The 20,506-nt window shown below is 38.2% G+C and overlaps 1 long non-coding RNA gene across 1 annotated transcript in view; it reads left to right on the top strand.

The window, feature by feature from the left end:
- The first annotated feature begins 6,192 nt into the window (after positions 1-6,192).
- The window catches only part of LOC141562621 (uncharacterized), a 118,269-nt gene continuing 103,955 nt past the window's right edge, over positions 6,193-20,506 (top strand). Inside the window, exon 1 of the long non-coding RNA XR_012488213.1 lies at positions 6,193-6,292. This is a non-coding gene — a long non-coding RNA (uncharacterized LOC141562621). The remainder of the gene's footprint in view (positions 6,293-20,506) is intronic.

Below are 20,506 nucleotides of genomic sequence, written 5' to 3'. Positions count from 1 at the left end.
TCTAGAGCTCCAGTTAAGTAGGAGTGGTCCTGGACTCGACCAGTCCCACCAAGATAAAAGAATGAAACCACTTTATCTTGATTCCCTTGGGTGGGTCTCTCTGGGGAGAGCTTCTCTGAGGGTTCCAGGAGTTTCTCAAGCATTCCCCCCAAAGTCAGAGAGAGACAGTTTCAATGTTCCCCACATCAGTATCAAGTCGAGGGGAGGAGCCCTCACAAGATTCAAATGCAATTGAGAAATATTTAATGAAATAAAAATAAAAACAAAACACAGAAATCATGAATTAAGTCAACATATGACTTATATCCTGTTGAGTGACTTTAGTTCTATGTGGGTTTGACAATATTGTGTTATAGCGCCATTGATATTAATTCTTAATTCAATTCAGCAGCCACCACCAGAACTGCTGCTATAAACATTTTTGCACATGTGGGTCCTTTTCCCTCCTTTAAGATTTCCTTGGGACACAGACCCAGTAATTACACTGCTGGGTCAAAGGGTATGCACAGTTTTATTTTTTGGGCACAGTTCCAGATTACTCTCCAGAATGGTTGGATTATTTTACAATTCTACCAATAATGCATTAGAGTTCCAGTTTTCCTAGGGATGTAGTATTCTAAGTACTGGAAATAGGAGACAAAAACTAGAAAGAATACTTGCCCTCTTTCCTGAGGGATGCAGCATGTTTATGTAAGAACATGTAAAGTACTGTATATAAAAAAGTAAAATGAATTTCAAATATTATAGGATTTGACTCATAGAAGGAGGAAGATATGAAAAAGTTTCAGATAGGGAGGAACATCAGAGCTGTAGAGAGATAAGGAGGAAGAATATTCTCAATGTGGGAGACTTTTCAAAGGCAGGGAGGTAGTAAATAAGATTATGTGAAACACCTATCAGGTAAGTTTGACAGGAAAAGAGCACATGAAGAGGACTACAGTACAAGAAGACTGGAAAGGCAGATGAAAATTAGGTTGTGGAGAGGTTGTTATGCTTTGAATTTCAGGCTAAAGACTATTTTATGAATAATAGTTTTAAGTGTGTATGCATGCTGATGTATCCAAGAGCATGAATAGGGAAAGAGTGAGTTATGTGGTCAGAACCAGAATTTAGGGATACCAATTCAAAGCTGTGTAAAGTATAGGTTGGAGAAGGAAGGAACTAAAGAGAGGGAGACCAATTAGGAAGCTATGGCCATAGTCCCAACAAGAGGTAATGAAAGGCTGGAGGAGGGCAGAGCAGAGAGCACCTATAAGAAATGTCAAAGTCCATAGTTTTCTGACTGTTCTCTTCCAGTTTTAAAAAACTAGGACACTTGGTCTTCTCTAATCTTGTGGTTCTTTTCCCATTTCTCAGGATCTTTCAAGTATCTTTAACTGTGGCTCCACCATCACATGAGTATAATATATATTTGTGTAGATAGATTGCCAGGTGATTTAAATTCAAAGGTAATTAGATGCTCTCTTATTATTATTAGATAATTTCTATTATTAGATACCCTCTACTGTGACTTTCCTCCCTAGAAAACTCATCACTGGCAAATTTTATTGTGCTATAGACTGAATCTGCCTGATGCTTACATCTCATCAGTACTCTTTGCCCCTCGGAGTGGACTCTGTAACTAGAGGTCAGGGCCATGGTCTTTATGGCCTCTATTTTGAAATGGGGCTTGGCACAGTTTTTCTGCATTTGGACTTCTCTGGAATTCTCCAATGTTCTGGGGTTCTGAGGACTTCACCACTCTTCCTCCTCATACCTTCCCTTCTTTCTGCCTTCCACCCATTTCCACCCCTTCTATTCTCTTTCCTCTCTGCCCTTAACTACTTTTAAGCTTCCTTTTAGATTATAAATTGCTTGAGGGCAGGGGGGATTTGTTTTTATTTGTTTGTATCCTCAGCGCAAATAATAGATTCTTAATAAATGTTTATTGTTTAACCATTCCTCTACTTAAGTTTAAATTAATTCCTTGCTACACATTTTAATTCTTTTATTCCTAGTGCGTGTTATTCTTCTTGATATACAAACAAAACTTAGAAGCAAAATCGTGTTTAGCATCTTTTCCATCTCTCCCTTACCCATTACCTACCTCCCATCCCATCCCATCTTTCCCACACACACCATTTCTATTCCTTCTTTAATGCCCAATACAGTTTTAAACAACCTTCTTGTTGTCTTTATGATGAGGTCCTGGGTAACTGGGTTGATGGAGAAGTACTGATAAGATTACTCCCTGAGGCAAGTAGGGAAAGACACTGGTGGGAATCAGCTCAGCCTTACAGTCCCCCTCCCCCCCACCCCCGTTCCCCCCACCAAGGTTTTGGGTAACCCCTTCTTACTATATCCAATAGAAAGCCAAGTTATGATGTTAAACCCCTGAGGTTAAATTTCCTCTATAACTTTATCCATGACCCAAGCATCTTTGCTAAATCCCTTTTGGGTTAGCTTATGGTATTCTGCCTCATGTGTCTTTCTCTTCCTCCATCCCCATACCTTATGGTGTTTTTGTCATTAGGATTTAGCCTGCCAGTCAATGGCATAATCCTACCTCATGATACATTTCCTTTCTACTAGTTAATTGTGAGTTCCACTAGGAAACTTGTCTTTTTCCCTGTTAATTGTTAAAACCCCTTTCTTTGCTAACTATATGCTCTCCCAAATCTATTTCATATTTACTACTCCTAGTGCCTGTTTTACTTCTTCATTTTATCTGTAATCTCTTCTCATAAATAAATGTACCTTTCGGCCATTGTGAATTCTTCACATGTGAATTGCTAATAAACCCCATCATTTGGAGTGCCTACATCAATCTAGCATTTGGTACCAGTTGCTCTCCCCAATCACATTAGTCAGCTGCTTTAGTACTCCATTTTCACAGACTTCTACTACCTGGTCTTGCTTCCATCTTCTGAACAATTCCTTACTGAGGGGATTCCTGTAGATCAGTAGCCCTTTCTTCAGAGATACTGTTGTGCCACAGTTCCCTTTTATTGTCCTGTTTCAGTTTCCCTAATTGTTCTGCCTCAGTTTCTCTGAATTGTTTTGCCTCAGTTCCTTTAATTGTTCTGCCTCAATTCCCCTGATTGCAACACCATCCCTCCCTCCTAAATTTAATCCAGATAAGGAGAAAGACCTCTATCTTAGACATCATGATTCCAGACCTTCCCAATTTATCAGAATATCCGGTGCCTACCCCCATTCTGTCATTGTTCTTCTTAATCCTAATTTAGCAGAATTTATGGTCCTACCCCCCATCCTGTCAGAATGGGATTGATGGTCCGTTCCTGCTCTCAGTGCTCACACTCTGTCCCTGCCTCAGTCTATCCTGATAGCTTAAGAGCCACACACACACACACACACACACACACACACACACACACACACATATATATGTATATATTTCATGGGAACCTCACATTGGCTGCTAGACGCTTTGAGACATCAGCCTTGGGGGCAACATGCCCTGATTTTCCTTTGTGACTTCACAACTTCTCTTCTTTCTTCCAGGCTAAGCTCCCTGCTGCATTTGATCCCACTCATGTGAACTTTTGAGAATCTGCTCTTCCAAAGTCTAGGATACAGCCTTACTCCAGATTTCCTGTTTTTTTTTATAACAAAATATAGTAAGAGCTGGTCATTCTCTACCAGAGTTGCCATCACTTACCTGTTAGTGAGACCCAGGATACATTTTCCCTTCTTGGTTCCTCTACTTTTTGAAGGATGAAATTATCAATAAGGTAATTTAAGATGTCATGAATTACTCTGTTTTTGACAGAGTGGGAAGGTTACAGCAGCTTTCTGGGTAATTGCACCCCCACCTCAATCATCATAATATCATGCCCTTATGTTGTTGTACCACAGTTTCCTTTTATTGTCCTGCCTCAGTTTCCCTTAATGTTCTGCCCCAGTTTCTCTAATGGTCCTGCCTCAGTTTCCCTAAATTGATCAACCTTAATCCCCTTAGTTGCAACCTCCCCCCTCCAGTTCATTAGGACTGATATACTCAGGGCTAGTTACTCTAAAGTTATAAATTGTAAATGTGTAAACTCAAGATAAGGGAGAGTTCACACTTCCTGGCTCCTAACTCCTCTTAAGTCATCAAGAATTTATGGTTCTACCCCCAAACCTGTCAGAACCAGATTGATGGTCCCTGCCTGGAGAGTCCTGATCACCAGAGTCTGGACTCCACTCTCCTTTGTCTTAGAGTCCCGAGTTTGGAGCCAAGGATATATATGTCATTGAGAACTCATATTGGCTGCTGGATGCTTTGCATATTAGCTCTGGGGGCATCATGCCCCCAGGACAATCTCTCCATCTCAGAAATCCAAATAAAATATTAAAAACTCTCTAATTTCTACCACCTTGCCTCAGTTTCTCCAGCATTAAAATATATTCCTCAAAGCCTCATTTAATTCCTCTTTCTTGTCAGGCAATTTGTAGGACATTCTGTGACAAAACTGATGTAATAGGACTCTGTGGTCCCCTGATCTTTATGGGGGAACTGAGTCTGAAAACCCTGAAGCTCCTGGTTCTGGCTCACAACCCCTCCCTTTTCATCTGGCCTCAGGAAAACTCCTAAAATAACTCCCACCCTTTCACCTGGCCTCGGGGAAACTCCTAAAATAATCCCATTCCTCAATTCCATTGGAGATCACTCTTTAGTTTCTGCCCTCAGGAAACTCCTAAAGTAATCACTACCCATAAGTGACCTGGAGATTACTCACTCAATTCATCCAGAGATTGCTCCTTAGCCCTGGGCCACAAAAGGCTAAATAAAATTGAACTCTGTCTCCCAAAACTTCACTATTTTCCTAATTAGCATCAAGCCCACTGAGAACTGCTCAGTGGAAATAAACCCCTTTTGCCAAACCCAACTTGGATACTGGGACTGTGAATTCTTTAGCAAAACCTTTGATACCAAGCTGGGGACCCCAAATGCTATTAGGGTGTCTCACCCTCAACAAAATCATTTTTCTGTTTGCCCTCCATTGACCTTCATCCAAATACTTTCTGTCATACTTTATCTCCTTCTTTTTGGCTCTTGAATATACTCATGACTTATTAATATAGCACAACCTGATCTATCCTATTTCTTTTGAATCAGAAGAGCCACCCAGAGCCATGGTGCAGTCATGGGTTTCATTCCACCAAATCTGGTAACATCTATATAAGGTCAAATCTTCCCCTGCCTAGTTTTTCAAAATTCTATTTTATTTTATCTTCAGTTGCAAATTCTTTCTTCCATGTCCCCTCCACCACCCACTGAAAAAGCAAGAAAAGCAAAATCTACCCAATTACTTTGAGTAACTTCCTTTATATTATTCTGTGTGTACATGCTGTCTCTTCTTTTAGAATATAAACTCCTGGAGAGTAAGGAGTGTTTCTTCCTTTATATTTTTATCCCTAGTGCTTAGTATAGGGCTGGTCCTTAGGAAGCACTTAATAAATAAATGCTTGATTGATTCTAATTGTCAACTGAATACTGAAGTCTTTAATTGTCTTTTGTGGATAAGTCTTTGGCTGAGAATTTCTGAGATTGTCTATGTTCACTAGACAAATACTATAAGATTAATAAAGTCTTTTATGGAGAATTAGATGTGGCTTTTGCTTTGGAAAGTGGTTTCTATTTTATCCTCTGTATACTAATTACTAGCGTGGTAGTAAAAAAGAGACTTTGAGATACAAGCTTGCAATTAATTAGGGAAACTCCCAAGTGTTCATTCTGGAGGCTGATGGGGAGCTATGTCTTAATTGTTAGAGCTCCTTAGTGAAGTTCAGAATTCCTGAGAATGATTTCTGCTACAGCTCCCCTTGGGGCTCTTGGCCCAGTAGTGTCCTTACTGTTTCACTTTTTCTTATCTGTAAAATCAATGTTGTTTCTCCAGCTGATGCTTTGCCAGCCTTCAGGTGCTCCACAAAAGTGCATGAAATACAAGGGTGTTTGTCAAGATTAACCTTTCTAAAGAGGGCTGCACTCCTGAGTGGCAGCTGAGAATCATTTTGAATCTTCTCCTTCTGCATGCTGATTGCTTTGAGCAAAAAGAACCAAGTATGTTAATAATGGACTCTAAATGAGTGTGTTTACACAATATTTAGTAAGTGAAAGCTCCTAATTTTCTTTTCAGCATTACTTCACTGGTTTCTTAAATAGCTTTTCATTTCTGTTTATTTTTTTCCCCCAGACTGCAGGCTTGATAGTCTTTTCAAACAGCCTGTCAGAACTCAGAAACTCTGACAAGCTTCTTTGGAGAAAGTTTCCATTGGAGATTTTCATTGGAAAGCTTTTATAGACCTGGTAAGTGGTCTTGTATTTTTAAGACATTAATATTTTTTTCTGATTTGGTACCTCCCCAGGCAGCAGAAGGAAGGATTGATGAAAGAAAAATCTATACACCTCACCTGCCAGGAAAATAGTATTAAGAATGAAGAATGAGTAAAACAGGGCTCAAAGTGCTAGTCAATGATAATTAATGGCGTGCCCTCCCACTGATCTGGAGAAGTTATGGTTTTCTATGTGAATTAAATCAGTGTTATTCCCTTTGAATTTTTTAAAATAAAAATAATCAGAGAGATGGTTGGTTGTTTTTAAAAATCTCACTCATTTGACACTTCTGTTATCCATATCTTCCATAAGTCTACAATACAATGAAAACTAATGGTCAACATGATAATAACCTCTGGGTACTGTAAGATCCTGAAATATCTGTTTTCAATTAAGCAAACATTCAATTCAATTAAAAAAAAACATAACCACTATAGTTTGAGTGCTATATTTGGAGATTGAGCACCTGGATTCAAATCCTGCCATTTAGGACTTATGAATCCACCAACAAACGTTTATCAAATGCTTATTATGTCAGTCATTGCACTAAGCATTGGCAATATAAATACAGGCAAAACCCAGTTTCTTTTAGAAGCTTAGATTCTAATGGCAGAGATAACAGACAAATAATTAGGTATGCATAACAAGTGGATAGATAGATAGGTATATGGATAGATAGGCTTGATAAGAAAACCTCACTATGTTAGGCATTAGTAGTTGGGGGGGTTGGTTGGGAAAAGCCTCCTGCAGAAGGTGAGCTTTGAGCTTAGTCTTGAAGGAAGGCAAGGAAACTGAGTCAGAGTTGAGAAGCTGTGCATTTCCAGGCAAGTATAGAATAGATATTCAGTACAAAAATACAGATGGAGAAAGATGAGAACAGCAATTAAGCCACTCGAGTTGGATCAGTGTCTAACAAGGGGAGTTAAGAAATGAGAAGCCTGGAGAAGGAAGAAGGGACCAAGGTAAGGGGAACTTTAAATGTCAAGTGGAAAATTTTATATTTGCTTCATGAGATACTAAGGAGCCATTGTAGGATCTTGAGCAGGGTAACTCCCAAAGCTGTCAGACACTTTAGAAAATCATCTTCAGCAGCAGCTGAGTGGAGTATGAACTGAAGTGAAGAGATAGTTGAGAGTCAAGGAGACCAGTCAGAAGGCTGTTATAATAGTCAGAGATGTCTCTTGTTCAGAGATAACCCAGAACAAGTCACTTATCTATTTATCCTGGGCTTCAGTCTCCTCATCTGAAAAATAGGGCGTTGCATTCAATGGCCTCCATGTTTCCTTTCAGCTCAGTCTATAATTTTATTTATTAAACATTTACTGCATGCTAGGCCTTGGAGATACAAAGAGGAGAAATGGCAATCCTTGCCTTCAAGGGGCTTACATTCTAAAAGGAGAGAGGTGATAAAAATAGGAGTAAGGACAAGGAAGAGTGCCATAGAGACAAAAATGAGATCCAGATCAAGTTTTCTGAGAAAACTGAAGAAGTGATCTCTTTCTGCAGACATTTCTATTTGGATGTCCCATGAATGCAAGCTGAGTATGTTCAAAACAGAAATCATTCTCTTTCCCCCTAAACATACTCACTATTCCTAATTTCTCTAGTCATCTAGGTTCCTAAACTCAATTATGATTAATTCTTCCCATTCCCTCATCCCCTTCCCATCACCAACCAGCTACCAACTCTATTCTACTTCCATAACATCTTTTCCACTCCCATGACAACCCCTCAATTCAGACCCTTACCTCCTCTTCATATTGTGGTAATCGCCTTAGCCTGTCCATACTGTTGCAACAGGCTCCTGATTAGTTACTCTGACTCTCTCTAATCTATCCTCCTCTCAGCAAAAAAATTAATGAAATGTCACTCCCAGCTTAATAAACTTTAGTAAGGAGCTCCCTTGCTACTGAAAAAAGATCCAAACTCCTCAGCTGGCAGATAAAACCATTCACTTCTTGCTTCCAATCAATTTTCTAGACTGTTTTCCCATTACTCTTTCTGTGACACCTTATATTCCAATCAAAACAGCCTACTCTCAACTCCCAGTTCATGACGTTCTATCTTATGCTTCCATGATTTTGTATGGGTCTTCCTTCATGCCTATGATGCTCTGCCTTTTTACCTTTGCCTTTTGGCATCCATAACTGCATCCCAGGGTTGGTTCAAATGGCACCTTCTTCTCAAGGCCTTTCTTGACCCCCCCCTCCCATCACATACTTTTTATGTGTTTTGTTGTAATTTCATCCAGTAAGGAAGCTCCCACTGAGGATCTTCATAGACTGGGAATCAAAATCACTTCTTATGTAATTTAGAAAGTTGTCTGAAGCACTGAGAAGTTAACTTATTCTCCCAGATCAATTGTAAGTTTTCAGCAAAAGAAGACCCTAAAGTAAGTCTTCCTGACTCACAGGCATTGGCTTCTCTATCTATTACTGCTCTAGATTGCTTCTCCCATTGTTTTGGGTTTATTTTGCATATTTTTTGGTACAAAAATATCCCGGGATTGACTGGAAGGTCACTGAATCAAGAACTGAGTTTGTATCCTCAGCCCCTAGCACAATGTCTGGCACACACTTCACATTTGTGAAATGGTTCTTGAATTGAGCTGAGGAAGTTTTCAGAGAAATATTACTTGAGTGAAATTTTGAAGGAAAAAAAGGATTTCAACCAGAAAAATAAAAGTATTTTGAGTAGGGCTTTTTGTGTGAAGCATTTTAAAAATATTTCCACTTTTTGAAAACTAGTGATCTTTATGATAATAAAACTCTATGAATGGAATACTTGATTAGCCAGAGTTTCCCCACTTCACCTTCAGTGCCCATGAGAGCCCATTGTCTGAATTGTTATTTTGGGGAACTAAAATGTTTCAGGAAAGAACCTTTACAAAGGTTCTTTTAACTGATATCCCTATCGATTACTTGATTCAAAGTCTATCTGGTACTAGTTTGCTTCCTTTTGGAGTCCTTCCACCATCCCCATATGCTGGCAGGATGCACAGGGTGGAAACAGTTGCAGGGAGGGGGAAGCCAGCAGGAGGGCTGGGTTTGCAAATGGGGCCTTTGGGACCATAGAGATCCTTGGGAAGGCACCAAGATTCAGTGAATGAGGGTCTAACCTGAAATTGTTCTTGTTGGTTTTATTGCCTGCCCATATGAAAGCCAGAAGAATCCTTCTTTGGAGCTGCTATTAGGTTGGTTTGCATCTCTGAGGCACATCTCTGTGCTGGAAGAATGTGCATGCTCCTTTTAAAATTAGTTTTTAAGAGAAGTTTGATTCATTTCATTGATTCTGCCTGGAACAAAAAAGGAAAAAACAAACACTGATTTTCAGGGATATGAATTTCTTAATTTTTTTTTTTTTTTTTTTGCCTCAAAGGGCTTTGTTATCCAGGAGTGTTTGCCAAGTGTTCTATTTCATGGATTTTAATGAAACTCTGGGGCCCCATTTTTCTTCTAGATCAGTTTTTGGGGGCTATATTTCTTTCATATGAAATTTGGAATCTCAAGCTTTAGATGTTATCTTGACAGAAGCAGATAAGTTGGCAAAGGAAGATGTGAAAAGTCTTTGAAACTAGGAAGGCCTAATAAATGTAGATGGATGAATTTTGTGCAGGACATTTTGGGGCAGGCCATCGCCTCTAACTTAGAAGGAAATTAAAACAAGCTTCCCTCAACAAGCCCTGCTTTGGAAAAGGAAAGCAGCGAGCAGCCTCATCTGTTATAGCTTTCAAGCTTCATCCAAATAAGATTGCTCTGTTTCAGCTTACACTGAGGCCCCCTACTTGTCCAATATCTATGCCCACAGCCAACAAAATGGAATCAGCATTTAGCTGCCAGGGATTAAAACTCCAGAAAAGTACAGAAATATAAATGTTCCCATCTGAGAGTTATTGGGGCAATAGTAGGCTAAATAAAATTATTTCCACTTCTAGTGCTTGACTTTAATGTTTATATATTAGGGTTAAAGATGATCAGACCATTTTTTTCCCATAAAGGAAATGATATGTGTCAGTACAAAATAACATTAACATAAAGATGTGGAGCATAACAGATAAGAGGAGATACAGAATAGCAGAAAGGGTCAAGAACTGGCTTTAGAGTCAGGTCAGGAAGAACTGGGTTGAATGAAAGCTGCCTCAGGATCACCCTTAAAAGCAACCTACAAGGGGCAAAAATTAAAAGAAGACTTATTAGGGAGAAACAAATCCACATAGCATTTAAGTAGTTTTATGAAAAGTGAGTATGTGGTAACAAGCTGTGCAAATGTGGGTAAGTCATTTAACAAACTTCAAGGGCCCCAGTCAATTCACTTAAAACTGTAATAAATCAGCAAGCACTTCTTCTGTGCCAATCACATGCCAGTTAGTGGGTGAACAAAGACAAAAAGGAATCATCTCTGCCCGCCAAGATCTTATGTTCTATTGGGGAATACATGAATATATTCAAAATGTAAGTAATTTTTTTTTGAAGAGGCACTAGAAGCTAGGAGTGAGATTGTGGCTGGGAGGGAGGATCAGGAAAAGTCTAATATAGAAGATGGTGTCTTACAAACTGTAACCTCATTGAAGGAAGCTCTTCCAATGAAATGAATAAATAAATAAAAAATCTGATAGCATCAACTGAGGCCCTTAGTTTTTTTCTACTCTGTTTTAGTTTGGTTTCCTCAGAATTCCATCATGCAGTTGAAGTTCTTTCCCTCTGTTATTTTCTTGTCACACTTCATTCCTGAGTTCCTGATTCTAGGTGACTTAAATTCATTACTTTCTGAATGGTAAAATCATCCTTTTGTTCTCTAAGTGGCACGTATTGGTTGGAGAGATAAATAGTTAAATTTTTAGTGAGAGTTTTTGTTTTGGAAATGTGGAAATGTTACAAAATTAGGGTTTAGATTTATTATTTTGCTGATTGTCTAGACTAGAGACATCAAATTCATGGTCCTCTGGCTCCAAAGTAGTCCTCAAAACTTCACAATGGGGCCAGAATAAGATTAAAATGTAGTTGGGGAAAATCTAACTAACTAAATAAAAATATAATACAGTATAGATAATGTTAATTTGTGGTTTTCTAAATTAGCCTGCTGAGATGTTTCTATTTGAATTTGATACCACTGGTTTATCAAGAAACAGTTGGAGGGGCAGCTAGTTGGTGTAGTGAATAGAACACCATCCCTTAAGTCAGGAGGACCTGAGCTCAAATTTGAACCCAGATACATAACACTTCCTAGCTGTGTGACCTTGGGCAAGTTACTTAACCCCAATTACCTCAGCAAAAAAAGAAAAGAAAAAGAAAGAAAAAAAAACAGTTGGAGAAAATATTAACAATGGAGATTAAATTTAAGTGTTTTTTTTCTTTGGAGAGCTGGTTGTTAAACATTCAGCAGCACATTCCTGTTTTCACTGTACTTTCTAACATTCTTTAACACATATTTAGATCAGTAGTTCTATCCTTTTAACACCTTCTTGCGAGCTTCACAAGAAGTGTGCTTCCCTTTTCCTTTCTATAAACATCTTTCTTACCCCTTTTCTCACCTCATCTATAGGTTTCTAGGAAAGAACTCCTATCTGACTCAACAGAGCTGAAAATTCCAACTTTTTCTCCTTTCCTAGTTCTTTTGTTCTTGTCTCTTCTATTTGTCTAGGGGTAGATAGAGCAAGACACAGAAACAATAGGACCAGGATGGGAGTGATTAATATGGGGATTATAACTTAAATCTTTAATGATCTTTGTGCCAGACTGGTAGCCTGGTTGCAAGATCAGGGCTGGAGAAGAGTCCAGGTGAATCTGGCTAAGTCCTGGGAAAGCTTGACCTCTAAAAGAGCTGGACCTAGCTTTTCTCACTCTCCTAGCTCATGTATGGGACAGTGAACCTAAATTAAAATCAGATTCTCTCAGAGTAAGAAAAGCATAAAGGGATTTATTTTCATTTCTTAACAAAGGGCAAATCCTAACAGACAAAGAGTCATTGAAGGACTGCAAAATGCAAACTGCAAACCCAGGATTATATAGATCCTAACCAGAAGCCCCCACTTTTCTCCCATTGGCTGGAGAGTCTAATTTATCCACAGACTAAATGTTGAACCCGGAACACACTTTACAGTACTGGGTATTTAAAATGCTAATGGAAAGTGGGGGGGGGGGACCAGAAGGAAATGTTTATCTAAGATAATTAAACACTTGCAGCTTTTAACTGTAGCTTAACTTGTTATTGCAAAGTCTCAAGTCACATTTAGGGCATAGATTGAAACTACATCCTTATGAGAGGTCTTCACTCAGTTTATCCCATTCACTCATTTTGCCCCCTAGTTCAGAGTAGACCTCTGGGAAAAATGTCTAAACAAAATTTAGGGATGGTTCATTTTTAGGTTCTCTCTTAAAAGGGATCAACACAATTTCTTCTAAAAGGTTACTCAATATACAAAGTAGTATCAGATATAGGACAGTTATTTTTTTCCAACACAAAAGAAATATTTAAAATACATAAAGTGCACTTTGACAAAATGCTCAGAGCATGAAACAGTAACCCCATCATTTTCCCAGAAGCTTATGATGTTGATGTAAATCTATTTCACTTTTTCCACTCTCTTGCTCTGTCCTCATAGCTTACAATTTCAAATCTGTTGGTGAGTTGAACCCAGTTTTAAGCACTTTTAGATTTTCATAGATAGGAATTTGTCATATTTTTCTTCAAAAAGTTATTGCAAAGATCACTTCCTACTGGGCAACCAGCACACATATTCAGAAACTCCTGATCTCAGTACTCCGGTGTCATTGATCATTTGTACTTGTGGAAGGAAAGACAAAACAGAAGTGAGTAGGTCCCTAAAATCTAGTTTCACCTAGGCAAGAAAAACTCATTCTTGTTGCCATGTGCTAGTAGTTTGTATTTTTTTTGGGGGGGGGGAGAGAAGGCAGAAAGAAACCCTTTCCCCAGTATTAGAAATTTGAGAGAGAATTCTAACATGACTGAGGGAGAACAAGAGTCATTGGGACCATTCCCTCCTGGCTAGAGCCTATCACAATCTCTTTAAACCTCTCCTCATCTCCTTTATAGTGACAAGGGAACCAATAAGGCATTGTTGTGTCATCCCAAAATCTAAGTCCTTCAGGACATTCGAGAAAAGGTGGTCTCCATAGGCCCCAATCTGCCAGATTAGAGGTCCCTGGTATGTTCCCTGCTACATTTATAACTTAGGAGCAGCCCCTCCAAGGAGCAAGAAAACTTAGAGGCGATGGAGTTCCAGTTCTGGTTTTGATTGGTGACTTTTAAAAATCACATTTACAAAGTTATGTAAGAAAGAATCATTGTTTTCATTAAAAAGACAGGAGCATCCAAGGAGAGGCCTTTTTAGAGCTTTTGCTAGTTACGTTCAAAGACATACTTGTAATTTTTGCAGGGCTGTGGATTTATCAGCTAAACAAAACACTGGGAAATTCCACTTAAAAGTAGGGTGAGAAAAATGAGGTTGAGGAATTGAGTCTGGGGTAGTAGGATGAGCCCTGAATTTGGAGTCAGAAGCATTGGGTTCAGATCTCAGCTCTGCCATATATTACTCACATGGCCTTCTCTGGGTCTCTGCTGTCTCATATATAATATGAGGAGATTAGAATAGATGGCCTCTGCATTTCTTTACAATTCTAAATTCTATCCTCCTCAGTGTCCTTTTGTGTGTGAGGGAGAAGTTATTCAATGGCATGTCAGTAAAAACAATTTCTATTACATATGTGCTTGGCCACTGCCCAATCTGCACCCCAGAAAGTCATCTTGTGTCATATCAGTTGCAAATAGTGATTTCTAGAATGTTTACAATAATGCAATGTTGGTTAAGTAAATTCTAACTATCTGTGATTTCAGAGCAACTTGCCTAAATGGTGTGAGTGCTTAAACTTGTCTCATGCTTTTACAATATATTCAATATGCTTCTTTTCCCTGGTTTGGAATGGATTAGAAGCTCAAGACTTATCAGGCAATGCTTTTCTTCCTTCCCTCCCTTCCTCCCCAAGTTTAGTTATAGAAAGCCATTTAACATTATTTGATGGCAGTCATTTTCTTATAAAAATTAACCTCGTCTAAAAGTTCTTTTAGAAAAAAAGCTAAGGAGCATTTTAACCTGAAAGTGTTCTATATGTGTGTGTATGTGTGGGTATCTATATCTATATCTATATCTATCTATATATACAGATATAGATACCCACACATATATCTGTGTATATTCATAATAGCAAATTTGTTACTGCAAAAAACTAGTTACCTAAATGTCCAACAGTAGGAGAATGAATAAACAAATTGTGGCTGGCACATTAATGTAATAGAATGTTATAATGTAATTAAGATGGGTGAGCATGAGGAATCTAAGGAAATATGAAGGGGCAAACTATTAAATAATGCAGAGCAAAAAAAAAGCAAAGTCAGAAGAACATAATATACACTGATCATTTAAAAGGAAAAAATGGATGGAGATGAATAGACAAAGATCTTGTTGGTGATGGAAAAGGGGTAAAATAATAATATTATTTTGAAATTAATTGAAATTAATTTCATTGAGTTGTAAACAGTTGTAAAATAATATTAATTGTATTGCTGTTCAGTATTGTTTATGAGAAAACTTTTTTTTTTTTTTTTTTAAAACAGAAAAAAGAAGGGAGATTTCTTGGTTATAGTCTATGCCATAGCAGCAGAGGTCTCAAAGACTGTCTCCCCCACCCCAATTTCCGTTCATTTTGAATGAATATGCAGAATACGCCTACTCTTCTTCTAACTTGGGTCTACAAAATCAGCACTTTGAGTTTAGGGTTCTTTTAGGGTAGAAATTATTCAGAGCTCTCCACTGTTCTTCCCACTCAATGCCTTGAATGTTCTGATATGACACAGAGAAGCTTTTACATTATATGTTAAATTGCTTTCTCTGTGTCAAATTAGTTTGCTAAATTGCTTTCTGCATGTTGCTCCTCAACAGCATAGAACCCCTCCTCTTCTGCATGGATGCAGATATTTCCAGTAACATTTTGCTGTCATGAAATATGACTTATGGAAAGTATGATTGAATATACAGTCAGTAATTCTCTGATCTGAATGTTTCAGGTAGTTATGTAAATGACATCTATGGAACAGTAAGGACTGTGGCATTAAGGATGTGTTTAGCAACCAAATTTAGAGAAATGGGGGAAGGGGAAGACTATCTTGGAATTACAAGGATGCTACTGCCTTTTAGTTGTAATAATAGTCAATATTTTTAGAGTGCTTTATGGTTTGCAAAGTGCTTTAAACACACTGCCTCCTTTGATTCTCATAGCAACTCAGGAAATAGGTACTATGGACAGACTGGGCAATATCCATTGTCAGACTGAGAGTAAGTATTAGATGTCCTGATTTAATTCAGTAGCAATTCCCTGTAAATGAAGGATTTAACATCAAGAAGTAAACCCTATCCTAATGATTTCTTTTAACAAGGTAAGAATCAAAGATTATTTAAAGTAAATATATATTTGTATATTTGTAAAAGACATTTTAAGGCTCTTTTATTTATTTATTATCTACTCAAATTTGTAATTTCATCAGTGTGAGGGAATTCTGGCTACCCAGGGCAGTAGGCAATTCTTCTGTAATTTAGTATTAAAAAGTTGTCATGGACATTGAGATATCAAATGACTCATCATGACCTATGATGGCTCAGAGGTAAGATTCAAACCCAGGACTTCCTGGCTTACCCAAGCAACTCTAAATGAGCAATGCTACTTTCCCTTTCCCTTACAACTTAGCAGAGTAAATAGGTGAGCCTGGGCTTTGTTGTTGTTGTTGTTTGTTTGTTTAGCAAAGTAATCCCAGAGTTAGGAAACAAACTCGAGTTCTGATTCACAAATTCTTTCTTCCAAATATAAGACCACATCCACACCAATGTGTTGTTTCAAGGCAGTGCTTAATAATCATCACTTTAAAAAAAATTAGAGCTGAAAAAAAAAAGATATCCTTAGGGGTGGATTTGTAGATTTTGGTAGGGAATAATTTGTACCATACATGATAAAAATTTGAATACTTCTCTTCTAATTTCTCTGTCAAAAAGCAGCATGATTCAGGGTTGAACATTTTTAAATGCAGGTTGTAAGGCATTTGAAATGAAAGGTGTGCTATTAGCATAAGGTATTATTATTTCATCTAACAGAAGTAAAAAAAAAAATCATAGCTCCCCAACTATTTTACAATCTTTGTCTTGTGCTTAAAACCTAAAACCCTCACTAACATGGAGCTCCTAAGATGACAAAAGAGTTTTATAGGAAAGCATAGAGCCCAGACTCTCAAATATTTTTGAGCTGCCAAGTTTATCAAGAACGGAGAGTCTTTGGGGTTTTCTTCCTGCTTGTATTCCTTTATGATGATGAGAGGATCTTAAATGATAGCCATATTTCAGGAGCTGAATTATACTCTCCGAAGCAGGGACTTCTAATAGTCAGAACGGAGCGATTCTAGCAGTGCCTTAGGAACACATTGTTTTGAAAAAGGACCGCTAAATATTGCATGTAGTTTTCTCCATCAGATTGTTTATTTCTCGGCATTTTAAAAAGATACTTAATTTTTCTCAGCAGCTATTTTTGTCAACACGCTGGGGGAAGAGATTTTTAAGGGCAAAATTTGCATGGGGTGCGCCAAGAGCTGGTATTTTCCTGGAAGGCTGCTCACTACTCGCATAAAAATAAATCTCGCGCTGCTCTTCAGAAAATGTCCTTGGCATTTGGTGTACTCTCTAAGCAGCATCCCGCATCTAGGGTTTCAGAGAAAGGGAAAAAGATGCCGGTTTGATTTGTTTGTTTCCATGCATACTGAGGTTTCACTGGAAAACAGAAATGGGGCACTAGAGGGTGCTGTCTGATTTGCTTTTTAAAATTGCCAAGTATCCACGGATTCTTTTAACATCGACCAAATGGGAATTAAAAATAGGGTGTGAGGACCTTACCCTCTCTGCCCCTCTCCCTCCCCTCCACTCCAGGTTCAGAATGAGGCAGGTGTTTTGAAAAATTTTGAATTATTAAAAAAAAAGTCATTTTCTATTACTATGGGGTTTGACGATTGTCATTGTAATAATTTTAAAATTCCTTTGACTGGAAGAAAATTTATTGGATTCCAAGCTTTTCCGAAATGTCAAATGAGTCTTAAAATAGCTGAGAAATTAAGCAATGTAAAACAATTAGTGCTCTTGAGTTTTTGTATTAGCATTTTCCAACACTTTGACTAGAGCCTTCCCCAGTCACTGAGCTAAGAACCAAGGATAGGTAGAATTTCCTCTTGGAAGAAACACTTAGCCTGGAGAGACTGACTGATTTCTTTATTAGGACATAGATCCAGGGTTGACAAGGCTTCCGATTAGATTTCTCTTTTAATATCTGACGTAGCAGTCACTTTTTTTTCTTCCTTACACTGAATGTTCAGAGATCAACTTACACTGTCCAGTGTCTAATTGGAAAAGATAGCTTGTTATTCCCATTTTGTCGTTGAGGAAATAGATAGAGATATAGCAAATGATTTCTCCTCTGAATAATGAGTCTGTAGAGGATCTCAAAATAACTGCACTGTTCTCTTGACTTCTATTTATCTTGAGAGGGAGGAAGCTAACAGAGCTAGTGTTATTATAGGTTGGAGTAATTAACTCAAATTTAAGGATCTGACCCCCATCCAGGTTAGAATAAAAGTAAAAGAAATGTGGTGAGAACATTTCAAGCTACTAAGAATAATGAGCTGAGGTTTATAAAGACTGAGAGTAGGAATGGGGGTAAGGTGGAATCCTGGAAATCTAGCAATCATTTTAAATAAAAAATCAGTTAAGATCACAGTCTTAGATCTTGAGCTAGAGAAGTGACTATCCTATCCAATTCTTTCTTTTACCGATGAAGCAGCTAGGGTCTGGGAAGTAAGATGCCAATCTGCCCCAGTCCTGGATCTGGACTTGTATTTCCTTTTTTTTAAAAAATTATTTTTTATTGAAGTTTTTTATTTTCATTTTTTCAGCACTGACCTTTGAAAAACTTTGTGTTCCAATTACTCTGTTTTTCTCCCCATCCCCTCCTCTAGATGGCATGTAACCCAATATATGTTAAGTATGGTAAAAATATGTGAAATCCAATATAGGCATACATATTTATATAATTATCTTGCTGCACAAGAAAAATCAGATCAAGTAGTAAAAAAAAATGAGAAAGAAAATAAAATCCAAGTAAATCACAACAAAAAGAATGAACATGTCATGTTGTGATCCATTCCCCATTGATTTCCCACAGTCTTCTCTCTGGCTTCTTCAGCATAAGATTATCGGAACTTGCCTCAATCATTTCATTGTTGGAAAAAGCCACGTCCATCAGAATTGATCATCATATAATCTTGCTGCTGACGTGTACAATGATCTCCTAGTTCTGCTCATTTCACTCAGCATCAGTTTGTGTAATTCTCTTCAAGCCTCTCTGAAATCATCCTGCTGGTCATTTCTTATAGAACAATAATATTCTATAACATTCATATTCCATAACTTATTATATTATTATATAGCTTATTCTCCAATTGATAGACATCCACTCAGTTTCCAGTTTCTTGACACTGCAAAAAAGATCTGCCACAAACATTTTTGCACATGTGGGTGCCTTTCCCTCCTTTAAGTCTCTTTGGGATATAAGCCCAATAGAAACACTGTTGGGTCAAAGGGTATGCACAGTTTGATAGTCCTTTGAGCATAGTTCCAAATTGCTTTCCAGAATGGTTGGATTTGTTCACACTTCACCAACAATGTATTAGTATCTGGACTTGTATTTCATGAATGAGAGACTCTTTCTATTAAGAAGTTGTAGCAATCCTTGTATAAGTGACTCTCTGAGAAAAGCCCTGGCCTCTTGGGGCACTCAGAGGGTAAGGGATCCTGCCTGAGGTTTCAAAGTGATCATGTTCTGGAGGGGACACTTGGAATCCACTTCCCGTTTTCAATCTAGTTTGCCAGCTATCTCTTGGATGGTGTTAGAAAGTGAATAGTCATTGAAGGAAGTCATCTTTGGAGCTGCTTCTCTAAATCTGTCATTCTTTCTGCAGTATCTAGCTCTACAGGAACTGCTTTTTTCAAAATCAGGAAGGAGTGTGTGTTGTCTCCCACCTCATCTATTCCTCCTTTCTATAAGATTGTTTCTTCAACTCCCAGGATATACCTCTGAGACTCTCAATGTCCAAATGAAAGTAAGAGTCTTTCCCCTTCATTTTCTTGTTTAGTGCCTTTGTAGTTGTTATCAGCAAAGTCCTCTGCCTAAACATGGTAGTTTTTTTAAAAAGTTGAATGGGTGAGAACCCAGGGAGAGCGATTGCTGCTCGCTGCAGTGCCACAACATAGATTTTCAGCTCAACATGTTCTTTGAGCTGTGAGACTAGTGATTTTCACATATGGGAGAGGCCCTATTGGTCACACCTACCGGCAACTTAGCAGTGCTTAGCTTCTCAGCACTCTTAGCTACACATAAAAGTACCAAGAAGCTTAAAGGCAGAAGATATAACTTCAAAGCTTTCCTTGGGGCTAGTTTGACTTGTCTTTACCCTTGAAAGGAGAGGCACTGTATGGATGCGTTCAACAGAATCCACACGTAGCTGCCAACTACAGCAATGTGTACAAAAGCTATTTATTGGGAGGAAAAGGCTGGTGAATTGTACCACATCAATGAAAGGCTAATGCATGAGGATCTACAAATACTAATACAGGCAGAATCCAATATCTACATGACTAAGAATTGCAGTTGCATCATCATCTGCCAGGTTCTTATTCCTCTTTGACTGAAAGAGCTCATTTGAGGGTGGGGGTAGGGTTGGAGGTGAATTCAGCCCTCCATCCTACTCTGGGACAGCTCTGATAAAAAGGAAGTTTTTCCTGACATCAGAATTAAACTGATGCCTTTACAACTTCCATCATAGTTTTGACTGCTTTCCTTTAAGGCTAAGTAACTACAAGGGCTTCAAATGTCAAACAGAGGAAAGGCAAGAGGGAGTCACTGCAGGTTCTTGAGTTGGGGAGTGTCCTCAAAGCTGGGTCATTTCCTAGCCTGAATTAAAAGTATGTGAAAACTTGGATCAACTATCACCTGCCTCTTCTGCTTACACTTTCCTTTTCTGATGAAATGTATTTTGCGGACTTATTTGTGTATCTGCTTATTATTATTTCTCCATTTTTACTAG

This window comes from Sminthopsis crassicaudata, chromosome 3 (genome assembly GCF_048593235.1).
Source record: "Sminthopsis crassicaudata isolate SCR6 chromosome 3, ASM4859323v1, whole genome shotgun sequence".
In the NCBI taxonomy this organism is placed as follows: Eukaryota; Metazoa; Chordata; class Mammalia; order Dasyuromorphia; family Dasyuridae; genus Sminthopsis; species Sminthopsis crassicaudata.
This window is presented reverse-complemented; position numbering and strand designations above follow the sequence as displayed.